Source organism: Puma concolor, chromosome D3 (assembly GCF_028749965.1).
Source record: "Puma concolor isolate L17-30 chromosome D3, mPumCon1.1.hap2, whole genome shotgun sequence".
Lineage (NCBI taxonomy): Eukaryota > Metazoa > Chordata > Mammalia > Carnivora > Felidae > Puma > Puma concolor.
Window position 1 is genome coordinate 18,120,152 of NC_141678.1, and position 10,477 is coordinate 18,130,628.

Below are 10,477 nucleotides of genomic sequence, written 5' to 3' on the forward strand. Positions count from 1 at the left end.
TCTGGGCTGATGGCTCAGAGCCTGGGGCCTGTTTCCGATTCTGTGTCTCCCTCTCTCTCTGCCCCTCCCCCGTTCATGCTCTGTCTCTCTCTGTCCCAAAAATAAATAAATGTTAAAAAAAAAAATTTAAAGATAATAATTTTTTAATAATCCTAACATTTGGCTTCCAAGTTGTTCAACAGTTAAAAGGAGAGATTTCACGTACCAGGATCCCAAGCTTCCTGGGGAAGACGGAAGTTGTGTTCCTCAACCATTGGTCTGCCTTCTTCTCTGGCCACTAGCGACTGGGGCCTCCAGGCAGCCTGCCGGGCCCTATCAAGGCTGCAGTCAGCCTACAGCAAGCTTCCCACATTTAGATTCCCTCCCTGCTCTCTGGAGACTTTGGAGGCACACCCCCCCTGAGAACTGGAAGAACAGTACTTAGCACATAACAGGCATTTAAAAGATCTTCCAGAATTAATGTTTTCTCTGCTTTCTTAGAAATATGGTTATAGTTTTCTAAAGCAGTGGCTTTCACCTTCGCGTGTCAGTCGGTAGCCCCCCAGAGGGCTTGTTAACATGCAGATGGCTGTCCCCCATCCCCAGAGTTTCTAATCCAGCAGGTCTGGGTCAAGGCCTGAGAGTTTCCATTTTGAACAGGCTCCCCGGTTCAACACTGACTCTGTTGGTCTGGGGACCATAGTGAGCCCCCCTGTTCTAAAGTTGTATCTGGGTTAGATCATCTGCCAAGAGAAATACGACCCATGTTTGTTCAGACCTCTGATCTTTGAGACATCCTTGAGCAGATATGAATATTATAAAGGCAGTTACTTCCAGCTAACCACATTATCCATCTGTCTGGGAAATGGGGGCATGCCAAAAGCCAGATGGGTTTTACTTCACATCAGAGTAATGCATCACGATCTCTCACCTCAGATTCTTAAAACAAATCAATAGGGGCTGGAATAAAGACTGACAAGCTGCCCCTTAGCCTGAGATACTGACTATACAATTGTGTGTCGTGTACAAGTGGTTCTCCTGTCAACTGTGTGCTAAATCCTCTTACTATTATTAAGGTAATATTCCACTAGTTATAAAAATGGCATTTAATTTTTAAAAAGGAACTTGTGGATTTAAATTCATAAATAGATTTGTATTTTTTTTTTCTTTCTCTGAAACTGGATAAAAAACCGAAAGGGGACAATAGACCTTTGGTGGTAGATCCCTGGTCTGCTAGCCAGGCTGGTAGGGTGGCAGTTCCACCTGGAGTCATTCCCAGGTCCCTGGCATTGTGCGGGGAGCTGTTAATTACCTACTGACTTTACCCTAGGAGCCAGTAGAAAGGGAAGGCTTGGCTAGGAGGTTAAGCCCTGTTAAAAAATGTAAAGGCTTACAACTTCAAAGAGTCCCTTGGTCATCCGTCTCATTCTCCTATGAAGTACAAGATGTCTAATCTACAAGGAGAGAGGCCTGAAGAGGGCAGAGAGAACTTGTTTTTTCCTTCAATCCTGTCCTCTTTTTCTTCCTGCATTTTGGTAGGCTGGCTCAAAAGACCAACTCTAAAGCTCTCCTAATAAAACCATGATCCCTCAGACATTGCATAGCCAGAGGGACATAAAATAAGCAAGAGGTAAATGTGAATCAGCGGGCAGGACGCCTATCGAGACCTGAGGACGAGATTATCAAGCAGAAGCAGTTCAAGGTATGAGTCAACATGGAAGAAGTGATGGTCTTTTCTCTGCAGTGTTGTGACTTGTATTTTCAATCTCTTTCATTCAAAGTGTTTCCTAATTTCCCTTGTTAATTCTTCTTTTACCTATTTATTATTTAGAAACATGTTATCTCATTTCCGTCGGTTTAGTGATTTCCCAAATTTCCTTCTGTTACTGATTTCTAATTTCATTGCATTGTGGTTGGAGAGCATACTTTGCATGGTTGCAATCTTTTTTAAGTTCACTGAGACTTACTTTATGGTCTACCATATGGTCTATCTTGGAGAATGTTCCATGTGCACTTGAGAAGCGAGTGTATTCTGCTGTTGTTGTGAGGAGTGTTCTATAGATGTCTGCTAGATATGGTTGGTCTACAGTGTTGCTCAAACTTCTCTTTCTTGGATGATTTTCTGTCTGGTTGTTCTACCCATTATTGAAAGTGGGGTATTGGAATCTCCAACTCTCCTCCTCCTCCTCTTCCTCTTCTCCTCCTCCTTCTTCCTCTCCTCCTCTTCCTTCTTCTCCTTCTCCTTCTTTTCCTTCTTCTTCTTTTTTTAAGTAGGCTTCACACCCAGCAGAACCCAACACAGGGCTTGAACTCACCACGCGGAGATCAAGACCTGAGCTGAGATCAAGAGTCGGATGCTCAACTGACTGAGCCATCCAGGTGCCCTTCCAACTATTATTCTTGAGTTGTCCATTTTCCCCTTCAATTCTGTCCTCTTTTTCTTCATGTATTTTGGGGCTGTGTTGTTAAGTGTGTGTATGCTTACAATTGTTATATCTTCTTGGTGGACTGACCCTTTTCTCATCAAAAAATGTCTTTCTTTGTCTCTAGTAACAATTTTTTTTTTGTCTTAAAGTCTATTTTGTCTCAAATTTACATAGTCACCTCAGCTGTCTTTTGGTTACTCTTTGCATGGCAAGACCTTTTCCATTCTTCTACTTTCAACCTATTTGTGTCTTTGAATCTAAAATGAAACTCTTGTAGGGGTGCCTGGGTGGCTCCGTCAGTTAAGCGTCTGACTTTGGCTCAGGTCATGATCTCACACTTCATGAGTTCGAGCCCCACATTGGGTTCTGTGCTGACAGCTCAGAGTCTGGAACCTGCCTTGGATTCTGTGTCTCCCTCTCTTTCTGCCCCTCCCCTACTCACACTTCATCTCTGTCTCTCTCTCTCAAAAAATAAATAAGCATTAAAAAATAAATAAAATGAAATGAAACTCTTGTAGACAGCATGCAGTTGGATCATATTGTCTTATCCATTCTGTCAATCTCTGGATTTTAGAGAGTTTAGTCCATTTACATTTAATGTGATCACTGATCATGTAGAAAACAAATTATGTTTTATGTCTATTTAGTTCCTCAATTCCCCCCATCATTGCCTTGTTTTGTGTTAATATATGTTTTCTAGTGTGCCGTTTTAATTCCTTTGTCATTTCCTTCACTGTATATATATTTTAGTCATTTTCTTAGTGGTTTCCTGAAGATTACCATTACCTGAAGATTACCATTAATGGTAATCCAATCTAGTTTGGATTAATACCAACTTAATTTCATTATTCTACAAAAACTTTGCCCTTGTGTATCTTCATTTCTCCCACCTTTTAAGTTGTTATGATACAAATTACATCTTTTTTTTGTAAAGTAGGCTCCATGCCCAGCACAGAGCCCAACATGGGGCTTGAACTCATGACCCTGAGCTCAAGACCTGAGCTGAGATCAAGAGTTGGACACTTAACTGACTGAGTCACTGAGGCACCCCACAAATTACATCTTTATGCATTGTGTGGGCACACAATGTTCAACATAGATTTATAATTATTGCTTTATGTAGTTGCCTTTTAAGTCAGAAGACAAAAATGAGTTACAAACAAAAAACACATTTTTCCATTTTTCATATTTACCTTTGAGTACCAAAGTTACCTTTGAAAGTATCTTTACAGATGCTCTTTATTTCCTCAGGTGGATTTGAATTACTAACTAGTGTCCTTTCATTTTATTTTTATTTAAAAATTTTTAACGTTTATTTATTTTTGAGAGAGACAGAGACAGAATGAGAGTGGGTTGGGGCTGAGAGAAGGAGACACAGAATCCGAAGCAGGCTCCAGGCTCCGAGCTGTCAGCACAGAGCCCGATGCCGGGCTCGAACTCACGAGCTGTGAGATCGTGACCTGAGCCGAAGTCGGACGCTCAACCTACTGAGCCACCCAGGTACCCCAGTGTCCTTTCATTTTAATCTGAAAGATTCCCTTTAGTATTTGTTGCAGGGCAAGACTGCTAGAAACAAATCTCAGTTTTTGCTTATCTGGTAATATCTTAATTTCTCCTTCATTTCTGAAGAGTAGTTTTGCCAGATGCAGAATTCTTGATCGACAGTTCTTTTTTCTTTTAGGACATTGAACATATCATCCAACTGCCTTCTGTTCCCTATGGTTTCTGATGAGAAATCAGTCGTTAATCTTTTGAGATTACTTTTGTTTGAGAGTCACCTCTCTTTCTGCTTCCAAAATTATCTTTGTCTTTTGACAGCTTAATTATGTGTCTAGGTGTGAATCTCTTTGAATTTATCCTCCTTGGAGTTCCCTGAACTTCTTGGATGTGTAGAATTTATCCTCCTCGGAGTTCCCTGAACTTCTTGGATGTGTAGAATTTATCCTCCTCGGAGTTCCCTGAACTTCTTGTATGTGTAGAATTTATCCTCCTCGGAGTTCCCTGAACTTCTTGGATGTGTAGAATTTATCCTCCTTGGAGTTCCCTGAACTTCTTGAATGTGTTTCCCATCAAATTTTAGCCATCATTTTTTCAAATATTCTTTATGCCCCTTTCTTTTTCCTCTTTTCTGGGGTTCCTATTGTGCATGTGTTACATGCTTGATGGTGTTCTATAGATCTCTAAGTCTCTGATCATTGTTCTTTCTTTATTTTTCTTTCTGTTCCTATAATGGATAATCTTGATGGATCTATTTTTGTGTTCAGGAATTCTTTCCGCTGCTCAAGGTCATAATTTCTATTTGATTTCCTTTTATAATTTCTATCTCTTTATTAGCGTCCTCTATTTGGTGAGACTTTGGTCTCATTCGTTCCTTTAGCTCTTTGAACCCGTGTGTAGGGAAAACCTGCACAGTTTTCCTGAATTGGGAGAAACCCAGCTCTCCTTCCAGGATTGCTCTTCTACTTTTCACACCACTACCAAACTCACCACACCTCTGTCGCCAGATTTCTCATACCATGATTTCCCACACCCACCGATTCTCTGCAACACCAGCTGCATGCCTTACGATGTAACTCAATCCTGACACTGTCTACCTGGAGAGAATGTCAGATCCCACGGATGAAGGGCTCAGTCCCACAAAACTGCTTGCACCCCACCACAGATACCATCTGCAATTAGTAGGTGTCCACGTTACCCACAGCTTCTGTTCAATTTGGCTAAGAATTGGAGGTTCCCACTACCCCCTCCTCTGGTTCACTGAATTTGCTAGAGTGGGCCACAGAACTCAGGGAAATAGTTCCTTACATTCATCAGTTTATTAAAGGATATGGATGAACAGCCAGATGAATAAATACATAGGGTGAAATACACAGGGTGAGGACTGTGAGGGTCCCATGTGTGCAGGAACTTCTGTTCCCACAGAGCTGGGATGGCTTTGCCAACCTGGAAGCTCTCCAAACCCCTACTTTTGGGATTTTATGGAGGCTTCTTCATATAAGCATGATCAATTATTAAGTCCTCCAGTCCCTCCTCTGGAGGATGAGGGGTAGAGCTGGAAGTTCCAAGCTTCTAATCATCCAGGAGCCATCCAGAGCCCATTCAGAATCACCTCAGTAGAACCAAAGACGCTCCTGATGCTCGTACCACTTAGGAAACTACAAAGGTTCCGGGAGTCCTGTGCCAGAAACTGGGGGCAGATACAAACACTTTGGAAAACTATCTGGCAGTTTCTTGAGGCAACGTGCTAAGGTCTTACAGGACTATTGTTTGAACAGGAATGGGTGACTTTGAATGCCATTCTTACCAGGGAAAAACAAAGAAAGGAATACAGTTACTGTTTGACAAGACATAAATTAACATCAAATAGGAGGAAACATACACGATTAACCATATCCGAGTTCTAAAAGGCCTATAGAGGCTTGCTAGTTTAAGAGGGTGAATATACACAATGTACGAATTGATCAGCCATATAAATTAGATAATGATGACTGCATCTGCTAATTGCAAATTATTTTTATAAAGGACTACCTAGGAAAGGTTAAATGTGGTCTTATTATGATTATTATCAGGATCTGAGGTAAGATGAGGCTAAAAGCTGAGTTTTAGGATCCCCCGGAGACTGGAGATCAACCAGGATATGAGTTACAAACATTGCAACAATTCAGAACTATTGCATAAAGAAACGCAAAATTTTACATATAGTCTTCTCTTAAAAATTGCTTTTCTAACTAGAAGAAATAAATGATCAGTATAGAAATTCAGATAACATGCAAAAGCGTTCAGAAGAAAATAAAAAATATATATTACTATATACCACAAAGAGATTATCAGAATTACTACTTTGGGAGTATACCTTCCAATCATTTTGTGATGCAGGGACACCCATACATAAATATCTTTTTACAAATTTGAGATCATACTGATCCTACGATAGCTTGCTTTTTCACTTTTTTTTTTTACAAGTTTCTAATGAACATTTTTTACCAGAAGGGATGTCAGTTTTGATACCGTTTCCCCTATGTTTTTCAGGTTTTAAATTTTTAATTATTTTTTGAATAAATAATGCATGCCCATGGTACAAAAGGACGAAAGGATGTCTTTCCCTGTCCTCAGTAACATATTTTCCTTACAAGAGGCAGGCTGTGTTCCCAGTTTCTTTATTAGCCCTATATTTACAATCACTTAATTTTTATTCTCTCTTGCAAATAACAGCATTCCATTTCATTGTCCTGCACCTCACTGTTCTCTCTCAACGTCTTGGAATCTTAGAACCTTCCTTGTCAACCCACAAAGAGCTGGCTCATTATTTTCATAGTACACAGTACTAAGCTGCGTGGGGTTCCCATAATTTTGCTGAATATTTAGATTGCTTCCAATCTTTGAGTATTAGCCATAAGGCTGCAATAAATATCCTTATTCTTGTGTGTGTACGGTACCTACTTAGGTGACAGAATATGCAGATTTTAAATTTTTCTAAGTAGTTCAAACCGTCTAGGATGGAGATAGTCATTTACTCTCCCACAGGGATGCCCAAGAGTGCCTATTTCCTCATATAGTCGACATCACTGTGTGTTATATTTTTCATGTTTCCAATCTGAGAATTCTATCAGAATTCTATTCAATTCAATCCAATTCTATCAGAGAAAGGGACAGAGACAGAGAGATCAATTTTAAGGTATTGGCTCACATGATTGTGGAAATTAGCAAGCCCCAAATATTTCGGGTGGGCCAGCAAGGTAGAGACCCAGAGAAGAGCCAATAATGTAGTTCAAGTCTGAAGGCCATCTGCTAGCAGAATTTCCTCCTGCTTGGGGGCCATCAGTCTCTTTGTTCTCTTCAGATCTTCCACTGATTGGATGCAACCCGCTTATGTTAGGAAGGGTAATCAATTTTACTCAGAGTCTATAGATTTAAATATTAATCTCACCCAAAAAGACTCTCACAGAAATATCCGGAATAACCAAATATCTGGGCACCAGGACCCAGCCAAGTTAACACATAAAATTAACCATCACACCCAGGGAAAAAGATGAGTTGCCTAAGTTCACGCAGTCAGCCAGATGGAAGTTTCAGTCTAGATTTAGAACCAAGGATCTCTTTATTTAAGCCCAGTTCACACCTGTAGTCTTAATATTATTAACACTACATTTGACTCCCCAAAGGGTCCAGTTTGAGCAAAGAAACCCTTTTCACCTCTACTTAACATTTAGAAATCTGAGATGATGCTTATCAACTTCACCCCATCCCCTTCTGGCCCTGGGGTCAACCCATAACTCATCTGGGGAGTTGGCTGATATGAGGGCCAACTGTGTGGTCAGAGGACTTCTGGGAAAAACGACAACAACAGGAGAGGAGGGCAGGAGAGTGCTGGAGTGCTGTTTGAGGGAGAATTTACCCATTTTTGCGTCATTTTGTTGTTACTGTTAGGTTTTTTGTTCGGGGTTTTTTTGGAGGGGGGGGGTAGTCTTATGAAGCAACCACAGCTTGTATCCTTCTGTTTTTATTTTCTCTGCCTGGAAATAAAAAGCAGGTGTTTCACACTTGTGAAAGGATTGTCTTGTTTTTCCAGAACAGGCATGTAGACCCAAAGCCAAGGAGAAAAGACACCAAATGCTACATAATCTACCTTGAGAGAGTTGCCAACCAAACCCAGCCATTTGTGCCAGTCCTGCCCTCAGGGTTTATTAAGAGGTGTTGGGTCAGTGTGGCTTTTGAGGAGAGGGGCACCGAGGTCTCTACTAATGAGAGTACTCCAAGGAAAAGTCTGTGTCAAACCCTGTATCAAGTTGTAAAGGCTGGAACGGAATTCAATACCTTTTTAAAATCAATCAATCAATCAGTCAGTCAGTCAATCAATTAATTAGAGAGCAGGGGAAGGGCAGAGACAGAGGGAGAGCCCCAACACGGGGCTCGATTTCACAAACTGGAAATCATGACCTGAACCGAAATCAAGAGTTAGATGTTCCACTGACTGAGCCACCCAGGCGCCCCTCAATGCTCTTTTTCATAGTCTACCTATGCGGTAGGAAAATACAGCACAATGATAACTTTTTAAAAATACTAAAAAGGCTCTCGTTTGGATTCCAGACCTTTCTTGTGGCTTTGTGTGACAACGCGATCACAATTTCTGAAGTCTGCCTTCTGAGACACAGGGGAGGTAGGAGAGAAAGTGGGAAAGGTATTCAGAGCTAGACTGCTCTCTCTCTGGGTCACTCCCTCCTCCGGCGTCTGGGAGAAGACTTTTGAATCACGTTTGAGTTTTAAATAAGAAAATAAACAGGACAGTGATTTAAATATTGAAATGAGATGGCAGTGGCTACAAAGTTGCATTATTTAGGGACCTACTCCTTGGTGTCAAAGGAGCAAGACTGACTGTAACAGGTGGGGGCAGTTGGGGAAACACCGCTTGGGGTTTTTATCCCGAGGAGGTTAGGATCTCAAATAAGCCATTTACCTGCAACACAATCCCAGGAGCTGAAAGATGCCTAAGGCTCTGACAGATGACCTTGTGATCTCCCAGGATGCTGCAAATCCTTGATCTGCCTGATGGATGTGAGAGCGGGCACTGCCTGGTTTCTGGGAGCAGTGTTATCAACATAAATTAGTAATTTGTCTTTATTTTTAAGAACTTCTATTAGTCAATGACAGCCGCACCCATGCTGGTCAGATGAGCAGCAGGGGTCAGGCTGCAGGCATTGTTAATTTCATGGATGAGGAGTACAGATCTTCCTTGACCTGTGATGCGGTTATGTTGCCCTAAACCCATCATAGGTGGAAAATATCCGAAGTCAAAAACGCATTTAATGCACCGACCCTACTGAACATCACAGCTTAGCCTAGCCTAGCCTACGTTAAATGGACTCAGAACGCTTACGTGAGCCTACAGTTGGGCAAAATCATTTGGGAGTCTTGAATTTTAAAACTTTTCTCACTCTTGGTCAGTGGTTGCTAGGGCTGAAGGTGGGCGAAGACTGGACTACGAAGGGACAGGAGGTAATTTTGTGTGTGTGTGTGGGGGGGGAGGTTGTGGGAAGGTTCTATATCATGGTATCGATTGTGGTAGTGGTTACATGATTATGCATTTGCCAAAATTCACAAAACCAAATATAGTTGAGTCTTACTGTATACATTATACTTAATTTAAAAGGAACCCGACTATTTCTCAATTTTAATTTGTAATGGCATAAGTATAGATATAACCCACATGAACAAAAAGCTCTCAATTTTTTTTTCAAGCTCAAATAATTTTTAAGTATACCAAGGGGTCCTGAGACCAAAAACTTTGAGAACCACTGAGCTAAAGCATTGATTTCTGTACTAAAGCAGGCGCCATCACTTGCTCTGGAGTTGGAGAAAGTGATTAAAAGGGAGGGCACACATTCTCTCTGGCTCTAATGCTGACAAGTTGTGTTATCCAATGTGGTAGCCACTGGCCACGAGCAGCTATGGAGCACATGAAAAATGAGCTGGTTCAAATTAAGATGTACTTAGACAAAAAAAAAAAAAAAAAAAAAAAAAAAAAGAATGTAAATGATCTCATTAATAATGCTTACAAAGAAATGACAATATCTTGGACATATCGGGTCAAGTAAAAGCTATTGCTAAAATTAATTTCAGGGGCGGGCGGGGAAAAAAAAGAAAAATAAAACTAATTGGATTTTTTTTTAACTTTCATGTGGCTATTAGATCATTTAAAATGTGACCTTGGTTATATTTCAACCGTACAGCGCTATTCTGGGGACACTCAGACTTCCCTGCCAATCTCCTTTCCTCCATTTACAAGCTACTTGTAAGCATCGTGGGTCTCCTGGGATGTGAAGTGTGGGTCATGATACGGGTGCTGTGAAGGCTGAAAGTAATGCATGTGACGTACTCAGCAATGCACGCAAGTACACCTTATGTGTGGTGGCTGTTATCAAAGGCCTAGGTTTCTCCATTGATGCCGTCAGAGACGGACCACAGGCTCACTAAGGCCCTTCCTCTGCAACCTATGCCCACTCTCACAATAATAACTATTGGTGGCCGAGGCCTGATCTCCGCTTTCGGGCTGGGCTGCCCTCTTCATAAGGAAG